This window comes from Eriocheir sinensis, unplaced genomic scaffold, assembly GCF_024679095.1.
Source record: "Eriocheir sinensis breed Jianghai 21 unplaced genomic scaffold, ASM2467909v1 Scaffold227, whole genome shotgun sequence".
NCBI classification, from domain to species: domain Eukaryota; kingdom Metazoa; phylum Arthropoda; class Malacostraca; order Decapoda; family Varunidae; genus Eriocheir; species Eriocheir sinensis.
In genome coordinates, this window is record NW_026111529.1 from 151,123 (window position 1) to 162,500 (window position 11,378).

Sequence of the window (11,378 nt, forward strand, 5' to 3'; positions counted from 1 at the left end):
CTTTCACCTTTCATAATAAAGGAAAATATATGACTGAATTATAAGGCGTGTACCAGATAACGTAATTAGGATGTTGGAAGAGGACACAGTTCAGGCAATTTAGCTTTATCAACCCCATCGTTGACAACACTGATGGGCAGAGGCGAGTACTTCATTACCTTCACCAGCGGCTCCCTTCAGCCCCGGTGCCGCTGGGTAAGTCTTCGGGTTATTTATTAGTACTGGCTCACCCTCGGCCTGACGGGAAGGTAGAACGCGGCATATTGAAGAGATATAGCACCTCTCTCTCTCTCTCTCTCTCTCTCTCTCTCTCTCTCTCTCTCTCTCTCTCTCTCTCTCTCTCTCTCTCTCTCTCTTTAACGCCCGGGAACCATTTCTACGGCCAGAGTAAAATCCTTCCAAAGGGATGGCATACACTCGTCCTCTATCGGGGTGCTTTTTCAGATTCGAAGGCTCTCAACAACGCTGCACAGCCTGAACAACAAAAACGGACGCTCAGCCACGTCCTTCCACCCTGCCCGTGTAAATAGACAATTATACACCACAACAGACTGTAACATTGAACCCTCCAGTACTCCTCTTTATTTCTCCTAAGCTTCTAAGATAACTTAAGAGTCCTTAGTTTCAATGTGCGTAGCCTAAGAAACAAGTTTGATGAATCATGATGTCTTGCTCTGACAGAAAAACTTTGACGTAATTGCTATAACCGAAACATTTATCGACAATTCAATATTGATTTAAGTTCCAATACAAATATAGATGTATACAGATTCTTCAACAATGATCGTGTAAACTGTGCAGAGGGGTAGAAGCCGTGCCCTTTTGTCAAAAGCTACTTGCAACCCACCGACAAAACACCAAGAAACAGTAACGTTGAACATTTGAAAAGTGAGCAAACACTGCAAAAGTCAATTCTAAATATCTGTCACTTTATGAAAGCCTCCGGGGCAATCATTACCAATGCCGATCTGAAATGTGCCAGCGTCATAAGGCAATCACTTAATAACATGACTCTCTGATACTAGGAGACTTTTAACCTCCCCATATCGATCAAGGATACTGTTTGGGTACAGAAGGTGAGTCCTATAGAATACTGAATTTCTAGGAGGAAAATTATCAGCCAAATGGTTTCTGAACCAACCTGACAAAATAAATATACTTGACCTTGTTATAGTGACCCAAGATAACCTAGTCAGTGTAATGTCACGGTAAGACAACACCTTGGACTTGCAGTAAGGATTATAAACTAGTGCGTTGACATTAGAGCTCAAACATCGGTGACTGAAAATAAAGTAAAGGTGCCCAATTTAAAAGAGCCAACTGTAGAAATCCGACGAAACTAATAGATAAATTATCAGATGACGGTACGTAGAGGACGCCTGGTTAGGCTTTAAAGATCACTTTGCGCATTCACTAGCAGATGATTTGTCCCCTTTTGGTGCGAGAAGCGAATTAACATTTAATAAAGTCCAATTTGGTTTAATAGCGAAATTAAACACTCAGTCAAGGAGAGAAAATTGTCTACAGGTTAAAGAAAGAGCAAAAGCACGCCCGAAAAACATTAGACTTTACAATGATGCTGGTATGACGAGTAAAAGATTAGTGTCAGCAAAAGCGTAGATATGGAAGAAAATATTGCAGCTAACGAAAAATAATCCGAAATCCTTCTTCAGTTAAGCATAAACAACAGAAAGGCGATCATGAATTGACCTTTAATAAACAGCGACGGTGCACTAGTGATCGACAGCCAACACGTTGCAAACCTATTAAATAATTACTTTTCCTCGGTGTTTAATATATAATAACAGTCCTCCCACCACCACCACCAACACCAAAGGCTCAATGTAAACTGAGCATGCATTGTCTAACTTTGAAATAAACCCATGGAAGTCCTTGTGCCTCAAATCACTTAAAAACAAATAAAAGTCCTGGACCTGATAAAGTATATCCAACTCTGCTGAAAGAAACAAAGAGCGAAATACTTCTCCCTCACAACCGGTATTCCACATGTCCTTGCGACAAGGCATTGTCCCTCTTCCAGATTGGAAAAAGGCTAACGTGACAACCGATTTTTAAGAAAGCGAGACAAAAAAAGTACCCAGGTAATTACAGGCCCATTAGTCTAACTTCGGTTGTAGGTAAGCTTACTTGAGGGGCATAATTAGGAGACAAAATTGTGAGTTACCTTGGAAAGCCACCATTAATTGGGGACCTTCACAGCATGGCTTTCCGGAAACAAAAAGATCCTGCCTATCAAATCTATTAACCTTTATAACGACTCTTTCAATTGGCTTATGACGTAACCAAATCACTGGACGTAGTCTATCTTGATTTCAGAAAGCGTTTGATAAAGTCCCCATCATAAATTACTTTACAAATTAAAGCAAATAGGGTATTGACGGTCAGGTAAACCAATGGATCGCGAATTGGTTGGAGCAAGAGACAACAAAGAGTAGTGATTGACGGATTTAACTCAGAGTGGGCGCTGGTCACTAGTGGCGTCCTCAGGGCTCGTATTGGTTGTCCTTGGCCCAGTGGTTTTTCATTATTTACATCAACGACGTGGATGTTGACTCCAAATAATCGCATTAGTAAATTTGCAGACGACACAAAGATTGGTAACTCGGTTCTCACTGACGAAGACAGGCAAAGCCTCCAAGAGGATTTGCAACAAAAATTTCAGCTGGTCGGATAGATGGAGATGCCCTTTAACGTAGACAAGTGCCAGGTCCTTCGTTGAACGAGGAATAAGAAGTTTGATTACGAAATGCGCGGCGTTAAACTCAAAAGCGTTCAATGCGTCAAGGACTTAGTCAAAATAGCGTCAAACCTCAAATTCTCACAGCAATGCATCGATGCAGCAAATAAAGCGAACAGAATGTTGGGGCTTCATTAAAAGAAACTTTTATTTAAGAATAAAGATGTAATAATGCCTGCTTCATACAACAGTTTGGGGTCAGACCCCACTTGGAATATGCGGTACAGTTTTGGTCATCTCCCCGCCCATGCAAAAGGATATTAGTTAAATTAGAAGGTGTTCAGCGTAAATAAATGGGCAACGAAAATTATCCTCCTTGGTGCAGCAAATCCTACGAAGAAAGGCTTTCACCCTTAACATGTTCTCTTGAGAAACGTCGCCTCCTGAGGAAACTGATCGAATGTTTTAAAATACTTAATGGTTTCACGAATGTAGACAGATCAACATTGTTTATGATCGATGACACTTTGCGTTAATGAGGAACAATGGCGTAAAACTCAGATGTAGACAAGTAAATTCAGACTGCACCAAATTTTTCTTCACCAACGTTGTCGTGCGTGAATGGAATAAGCTCCCCATCGAATCAGTGGTCCAGTGTAACAACGATTTTCGACTCCTTCAAAATAAGCTCGACCGTCACTTCCTTCAACTTCAATATCAACTAGAGTAGAAATGCAACGTTTTGGGAGTCTCCTGATTAATGTAAAATCACTTTAGGTTTAAGGACAGAACCACTGTCTGGACCATAGTCTGTGTGGTCTGATTTTCTATGTAAATCTATTTAAATCTCTCTCTCTCTCTCTCTCTCTCTCTCTCTCTCTCTCTCTCGTCTTTACCTCTGAGAAATAGCCTAGTCCACGCTCTCGTTTTCTCTAACTCCTCATTACTTTACGTTTTCTATATGTTTTTCACGGTAGACTTTAAAATGTATTATCTTAAATTGTACAATTATTAGAGAAATCAGTGTATATTAGATGTCGACACCCTCATAATTAAAGATATTGTCTACAGTGTTGATTATGGAAGTGTTTTTAATAGTTTTGGCCTAAAAACAGAAGGAAATGAGCCAAGTACGACAATCTCCTTAGCTTAGACAATTTCGTTAGGCGCAAACTGTTTACCCCAACACACGTAAAAACATTTCCTCAATATAATTTAAACCCGTAAAAACAGCAATCATATTTTCGTCAAGCATTTCCCGCCATTAAAACATACATAGAGCACAAAATAAGGATCAAAATAACACAACACGATACAGGTAACAGGTCAAAGAAGAAGAAGAGGAAGACAAGATGGCCGCCGACCTCTCCTTTCCAGGCAAACACACTATTTTACCGTTTTCTCCACTTGTAAAGCCTGACGGAGGTGTCTGAGGCAGTATATCATGTGGTAATGGTTCTCCACGCCTTTAGAAACCCACAGTAACCGCCGGAGACCAAGAGAACACGGAGAAAACAGGGAGTGGAGATTGTGGGCGGATTTTTCGTGTTTATAAGTGTGTGTCAGGCACGTCACTCATGGCTGTGTGCGGGGCTGTGCGCGTGTGTGAAGGCCTGTGTGCGTGTGTGAAGGCCTGTGTGCGTGTTTTGGAGGGCGTGTGTGCGTGTGTGTAAAACTCTAGAATGACACCCGCACTGCCTTACACAACGGCCTTTTCCCTCACACACACACACACACACACACACACACACACACGCACACACACACACACACACACACACACACACAGTCTTGTTTCCATGTGTACAGTATGATATATAGTGTCCCTGTCTTTCCTTACAACCACACAGTTACACTACTAAACATTTCAACGTCACTTATTTTGTTGGGCAGGCTCAAACTCCATCCTGGGGCCCAAGCAGCGGTGGACTCTCAACAACAACAACAACAACAACAACAACAACTCCGTCAAGTAACCCAGTAAGTAAAGTCTTAGTTCAATCTGCTTGTGTCTGGATGCCTCCTGTTGCCTTCACCAAAATGGCATATATTTGAATTTACCGATAAAAAAATACAAATTAATTTAATGTTTCATACTTGCATGGTGTTAGTGTGATTGTTAGTAAGTTTATGTGAGCAAGGTGGGGCTTCGTGGTGCAGTGGTTAGCACACTCGGCTCACAACCGAGAGAGCCCGGGTTTGATTCCCGGCGGAGTGGAAAAATTTGGGTGGCTCTTCCGATACCCTACACTCCTGTCCACCCAGCAGTGTACCAGGTATTAATCGGGGGTTGTGTCCCGTCTCCTGGGGTCTGTTCCCTTCTTCTATAATTCCTTCCCCTTCTGTCTCTCTCTGGCATATGACCACAGATGTTGTGCCCAACTTTTTATGTGAGCAATGCAACAAGCTCTTCCACATTTGTGTGTGTCAAGATTTACTGCCTCAGCTGATGAGGAAGGAGTTGGCGTGAGGGCGACAGAAGGACTTGTTATAAGTGTGTCTCCTCATGACCAGTGACATGTTTACACAAACCCAATAACTGAGAACAGTGACCTGCAAGGTGTGGCGTGGGTCCTGCCTGCTTGGGGTACTGTCCCGTCATACCCCTTTCATGTACAGTTAACCTGGTAGCAGCGACGGGCCAAATTTGTGGCTTTACCGTGTAGCAGCGACGGGCCAAATTTGTGGCTTTACCGTGTAGCAGCGACGGGCCAAATTTGTGGCTTTACCGTGTAGCAGCGACGGGCCAAATTTGTGGCTTTACCGTGTAGCAGCGACGGGCCAAATTTGTGGCTTTACCGTGTAGCAGCGACGGGCCAAATTTGTGGCTTTACCGTGTAGCAGCGACGGGCCAAATTTATGCCATGATATAAACCCCCCAAAATAGATGATGCATAAACTGATCACAAATGCTTTGATATATATTATGAAATGGTTTGTGAGAGTGATGATTTCTTCTCATTTTTCTCACTTAGAGGGACCATTAAGAAACATGATCCCCGCTGCTAATGGGTTAAAACATTAGCCTCCTTGGCCGTCGTTCCATTGGGGCGCCACAACGCTCCGTGACGCATCGCTGGGGGTTAAGGAAGGAGCCTCGCTGCTTTCAGGGGTGTGTGCATACACACAGTCTCCCCTGGGGGGTCCACAGTGTGGTGGAGAGCCATGTTTTTTCAGCGCTCTGGACTGGTGTAATATAGCGGTATAGATTTGGCTTCTTGATTTTGTGTCATATAAATTTTGTTTCTATTTTCTGGAAGTGTTTCTTTACTGCACTGCATTCAGGGACCAAAAAAGTATTACCTTGTCTAGAGGCAACACTGTCCCCAGAACATGACCCGTGGGACACTGGTGGACAAAAATGTTTCTTTCTGGGAGATTTTGGTGTTTTAAATAATGGCCCACCTGTTTGTTGACCCCTTCTCCACCCTTAGAAGGTGTGCCGCAAAAATGCTGGGTGCCGCCCTCTGACCTAACCTGACAAAACCACACGTCTTTCCTCCAAAAAATCATCTGTTCTTCCTTACAAATGAGACATTATTATTATTATCTGAGTGAGCGAGGTCATTCTTTGATATTTTATGCCAGAAGCTGTTGCCTTTCATGTATTTAGCTTGGGTGTTTTGGTGCCACTCTGTGCCATTACAGTCTGAAGGAGCTCAGTGGTTGTTGACACAGTTTTTTTATGATGCAGAGAGAGGAGGAAGACCATGGAGAATTTACAACAATATGCACAGACAAGAAGAAGAAGAAGAAGAAGAAGAAGAAGAGTAAGAAGATGAGAAGGAGGAAGAGAATGGAAGAGAAGGAGCAGCACACTATTGGTGAGTGTTGAGTTTATTTTGTCCTTGTTTCCTCCTCCTGCTTCTTGTTGTTGTTGTTGTTGTCTTTTTTTCTTCTATGTGTTGTGTCCCTCCTGGTGACAGCTCCTCCTGTGTGTCCAGCAGCTGTCCCCTGCTGATGGCTTACACTTTCTTCCACCGAGGACTACCCCAGCAGCTTACCTAAGGACATGGAAACAAAAAATACATAACAAATACCTCATTACACACACACACACACACACACACACTATGAATATGAGGATATGTTTGAGTCTGTGAGTGTGTGTGTGTGTGTGTGTGTATTTACCTAGTTGTAATTTTACAGGCCTGGGCTTACGCTGGTGTGGTCCCGTCTCCGTATCTCTAATTAATCAACTTTCCCCGGCACACTCTTTGCCGATACTATTTCTTCACTTAGTCTTTTCCAAAGCTCTATATTTCTTTGTGGGAAGCTATATTTCTTTATGTCTCTTGAGCATCTTCCCTTCCTCAACTTTTTACTATGTCCTCTAGTATTCCTGCTGGAAGGTTCCTCTCTTAGTAGCAATTTCTCGTTATCTACTTCTTCCATTTTACTCAATAGCCTATATATTTGTATTAGGTCTCCTCTTTGTTCTAGTGTTGGTAAGTCCATTTCCTTTAGTCTCTTTTCATATGTCAGTCCCTCCAGTTCTGGAACCATTTTGTGTGTGTGTTTATGAGATTAATTTGTTCCTGAATTTAGTTCCCAAAGCAAAAGATCATAAACCCAAACAAATTTCCCCATGTCAATTAATGTTGTTTCCATTAATGTGTCCCCAAAACTATCCCCCAAATGAGCACCCTAATCCTTCACAATGGTGCCAGGGGTGTGCTCAAGCTGTTTCTTTACAAGATATTTGCCAAAAGCGCTTCCTGGCTCAAGGCCCCTCATAGTAAGCTTGCTGTATCAGTAGACTCTTAACGCAAACTCTTTTCAAAGTCAAAAAAAGGAGATTATTGGGTTTGTAATGAGTCTTTTTTTCACATTGACTGTACAGAGGCAGCCCGGGCAGAGGGGCCATAAAACTCCCCCTGGAAATGGCCAAGCTCCCCAAGGCTCAGTCATGGGAAGGCAACATAAGCATTCACCACACCATGCTGTGAACCTGTTACAAATATGTGGCTCATAGTGTTGGTTCCTGCCAGTCATCCTATATGACCCATGCCTAGCCCGTCTGTGTCTGTTTTTTCAGCCATAAACTCAATATAATCATCATGTATTATATATAAAAACATGCAGAATTAAATGGTGCACATAAAGAAACATAGATTATTTGATAATTTTGAGATGTAAGCATAATTTGCCAAGGCTTTCCTAGGAGTTGTGGGCATTTCCAGGGGTAGTTTTGTGACCCTTCCTCTGTACCGTGAACCTAAGGAAACACACATTTGGCAAGGCTTTCCTAGGAGTTGTGGGCATTTCCAGGGGTAGTTTTGTGACCCTTCCTCTGTACCGTGAACCTAAGGAAACACACATTTGCCAAGGCTTTTCGTAGAAGTTGTGGGCATTTCCAGGGGTAGTTTTGTGACCCTTCCTCTGTACCGTGAACCTAAGGAAACACACATTTGCCAAGGCTTTTCGTGGGAGCTGTGGGCATTTCCAGGGGTAGTTTTGTGACCCTTCCTCTGTACCGTGAACCTAAGGAAACACACATTTGCCAAGGCTTTCCTAGGAGTTGTGGGCATTTCCAGGGGTAGTTTTGTGACCCTTCCTCTGTACCGTGAACCTAAGGAAACACACATTTGACAAGGCTTTCCTAGGAGTTGTGGGCATTTCCAGGGGTAGTTTTGTGGCCCTGGTGGTAGTGTGACCCTTCCTCTGTACTTTGAACCTAAGGAAACACATTTGACAAGGCTTTCCTAGGAGTTGTGGGCATTTCCAGGGGTAGTTTTGTGACCCTGGTGGTAGTGTGACCCTTCCTCTGTACTGTGAACCTAAGGAAACACACATTTGACAAGGCTTTCCTAGGAGTTGTGGGCATTTCCAGGGGTAGTTTCAGGCCTGGTGGTAGTGTGACCCTTCCTCTGTACCGTGAAACAAAGGAAACACATATTTGGCAAGTCTTTACTAGGAGTTGTGGGCATTTCAGGGGTAGTTTTGTGACTGGTAGTTTTGTGACCCTTCCTCTGTACCGTGAACCTAAGGAAACACATTTGCCAAGGCTTTCCTAGGAGTTGTGGGCATTTCCAGGGGTAGTTTTGTGACCCTTCCTCTGTACCGTGAACCTAAGGAAACACACATTTGGCAAGGCTTTCCTAGGAGTTGTGGGCATTTCCAGGGGTAGTTTTGTGACCCTGGTGGTAGTGTGACCCTTCCTCTGTACTTTGAACCTAAGGAAACACACATTTGGCAAGGCTTTCCTAGGAGTTGTGGGCCTCCAGCAGGCGTCCCGAGTCAGCATTTCACTCATCACGCCGCTGTCTCGACACTTTTTCTCGTGAACATCTGGCGACACTACCGCCTCACAACCACCGCTTTGCTCGACTATCCCGACATGTCATAAATTCATATAATCCCCACATACATATCTACCACATTAATCTATCTTTCGCCGCAGAGCCAGAACAGTGGCTACACCATCCCTTCCCTTCCCTTCCCATCCATTCCCATCCCTTCCCATCCCATCCCTTCCCTTCCCATCCCTTCCTTTCCCTTCCCATCCCTTCCCTTCCTTTCTCTTCCCATCCCTTCCTTTCCCTTCTGATCCCTTCCTTTCCCTAACCTTTCCTTCCCTTCCTTAGCCTTCTCTTCCCATCCCTTCCCCTCCCATCCCTTCCCTTCCCTTCCTACCCTTCCCTTCCCTTCCTTTCCTTCCCATCCCTTCCATCCCTTCCCATCCTTCCTTCCTTTCCCTTCCATCCCTTCCTTCCCTCCCCATCCCTTCCATCCTTCCTTCCTTCCCTTCCTTCCCATCCCTTCCCATCCCTTCTCTTCCTTCCCTTCCCATCCCTTCCTTCCTTCCTTCTTCCTTCCCATCCCTCCCTTCCTTTCCCTTCCCTTCCCTTCCCTTCCTTTCCCTTCCTCCTTCCTTCCCCTCCTTCCTTCCCTTTCCCTTCCTTCCTTCCTCCCTTCCTCCTTTCCCATCCCTTCCTTCCCATCCCTTCCTTCTTCCCCTCCTTCCCATCCCTCCTTCCTTCCCTTCCTTCCCTTCCTTCCTTCCCTTCCTTCCCTCTCTCTTCTCTCTCTCTCTCTCTCTCTCTCTCTCTCTCTCTCTCTCTCTCTCTCTCTCTCTCTCTCTCTCATTGATTTCCCTACATTTAGGAGGGTGCGTTTAGACCAAGCGAGTCTCATTGCGTTAAGATCTTTGATGCAATGATTCACTCTGTTTCCAGCGACTGCCTCAAGAGTCAAGTCATTGACCCATTTGATTTCATGGAGAATGTTTTTGTTTATTTTTTTATTAATTTATCTTATGTATTTTTGTTTTCCATTGGTCTTTTTTTTTTTTCTTTTCTATTGGGGCGACACATGAGCTAGGTTTCGGGAGACAGGTCAGGTCATGTTGCAGACTTGTGATACTGGGCCAGACTGCACGCTGAAGTAGCACCCAATTTATAATGCTATATATATCAAAGTGTGGTAATGTTCACACAGTTAACACCAAACATGATTTCCAGACACTAGGAACTGAAGAAGATGAGGAGGGACAGAGTGGTGAGTGTTAACTAATTTTTCTCTTGTTCCTACATTAATTTCCTTTCTATTGGTGTTTCTGTTCTTCTCTCCATCCTGTTAGCTCCCACCATGGAGGTTTAATGTGTGGAAATGTTCCAGCGTAGCTATCAGTAAACAACACCGTCACAATGGATAAGACACGGCCCGAAGCATGACCTCTCACCCGGGTAACCACCAGGTTTTGACGGCACGAGAATGACAGGTTGATGTCAAGGCAGTGAATGGCATCATGTCCACTCCACCAACTATACCTCCACAGCACACACACCCTGCCACCTTGTTTGCCGCAGGTATGGCCTGATTAGGGCTGGTGGCCTAGAGACAGATATTTCATTATTAAAGCAGAGGAGGGAAGGGAGGAAAGAAAGGGGAGTATACATAGGAATACATAGGAAGAACAGACACCTGTCGGACTATGGCAGGAGGAGGGAGTGACACTGGGCTGGAGGCAGCTATTTCATTATTAAAGCAGAGGAGGGAAAGGGGAGTATACATAGGAATACATAGGAAGAACAGACACCTTTGGACTATGGCGGGAGGAGGGAGTGAGAGCAGAAGGAAAAACAGGTCATCTCCCATAGCTCCATTCTTTCCCTTCCTTCCCATGGGCGGTGGAGTGGCACATTGATAGGCTACTTTGTCATTATGTGATAAGTATTCAAGCTATTTTTCTTTCTTTAGTAATACAGTCGTCCCTCAAATAGCACAGTTTCCAATAGTTCGGATTTGGTTTTATGTGGATTTTCTATGACAATCCATATAAAACTGAAACCAAACTATTGGAAACTGTACTATTTGAGGGACAATTGTAGTGATTTTTTTTTCCCCAACCCTCACACCTTATATCAATCCCAGAGCTGGCAGTTTTCTTTCTTAATAGCCTACATAGACAAGCTCAGGAGAGAGGGACTTGTACCAAACAGATCATACTCTATGTCTTTTCAAATGCCTGTGTTGTCTCATTTCTGTAAAGCCTGTGTCAATGAAAGAATGGTATGGCATGAGTATCACAGTGTTAGCCTACCAGCATCAACACCCACGTGATCTAATATGGAGCAGTGGGTAGAAGGCCTCACACAGCTGTTCATCCTTCCTGTGTAGATGGTTGATGAACAGTTGTACCTGGGGAAGGTAAACTGAGGCAATTCTGGCCTTCCTA

At 44.0% G+C, this 11,378-nt stretch overlaps 2 long non-coding RNA genes across 8 annotated transcripts in view; one reads left to right on the forward strand and one right to left on the reverse strand.

The window, feature by feature from the left end:
- Nucleotides 1-4,038: 4,038 nt before the first annotated feature.
- The window catches only part of LOC126990942 (uncharacterized), a 30,263-nt gene continuing 22,923 nt past the window's right edge, over nucleotides 4,039-11,378 (forward strand). For 2 of the 7 annotated variants that reach the window (XR_007744941.1, XR_007744940.1), the window contains exons 1-4: nucleotides 4,039-4,253; nucleotides 4,592-4,678; nucleotides 6,393-6,522; nucleotides 10,281-10,509. This is a non-coding gene — a long non-coding RNA (uncharacterized LOC126990942). Of the gene's footprint in view, nucleotides 4,254-4,591; nucleotides 4,679-6,392; nucleotides 6,523-10,161; nucleotides 10,199-10,280; nucleotides 10,510-11,378 lie in introns of all 7 variants that reach the window. The other 5 variants (XR_007744945.1, XR_007744944.1, XR_007744946.1 and 2 more) reach the window with 4 other exon arrangements.
- Nucleotides 7,542-9,114, reverse strand: LOC126990943 (uncharacterized). Its single transcript, XR_007744947.1, has 3 exons — nucleotides 8,770-9,114; nucleotides 8,183-8,375; nucleotides 7,542-8,004 (listed from the first exon to the last, which is right to left on the reverse strand). It is a non-coding gene; the product is annotated as an uncharacterized LOC126990943 (long non-coding RNA).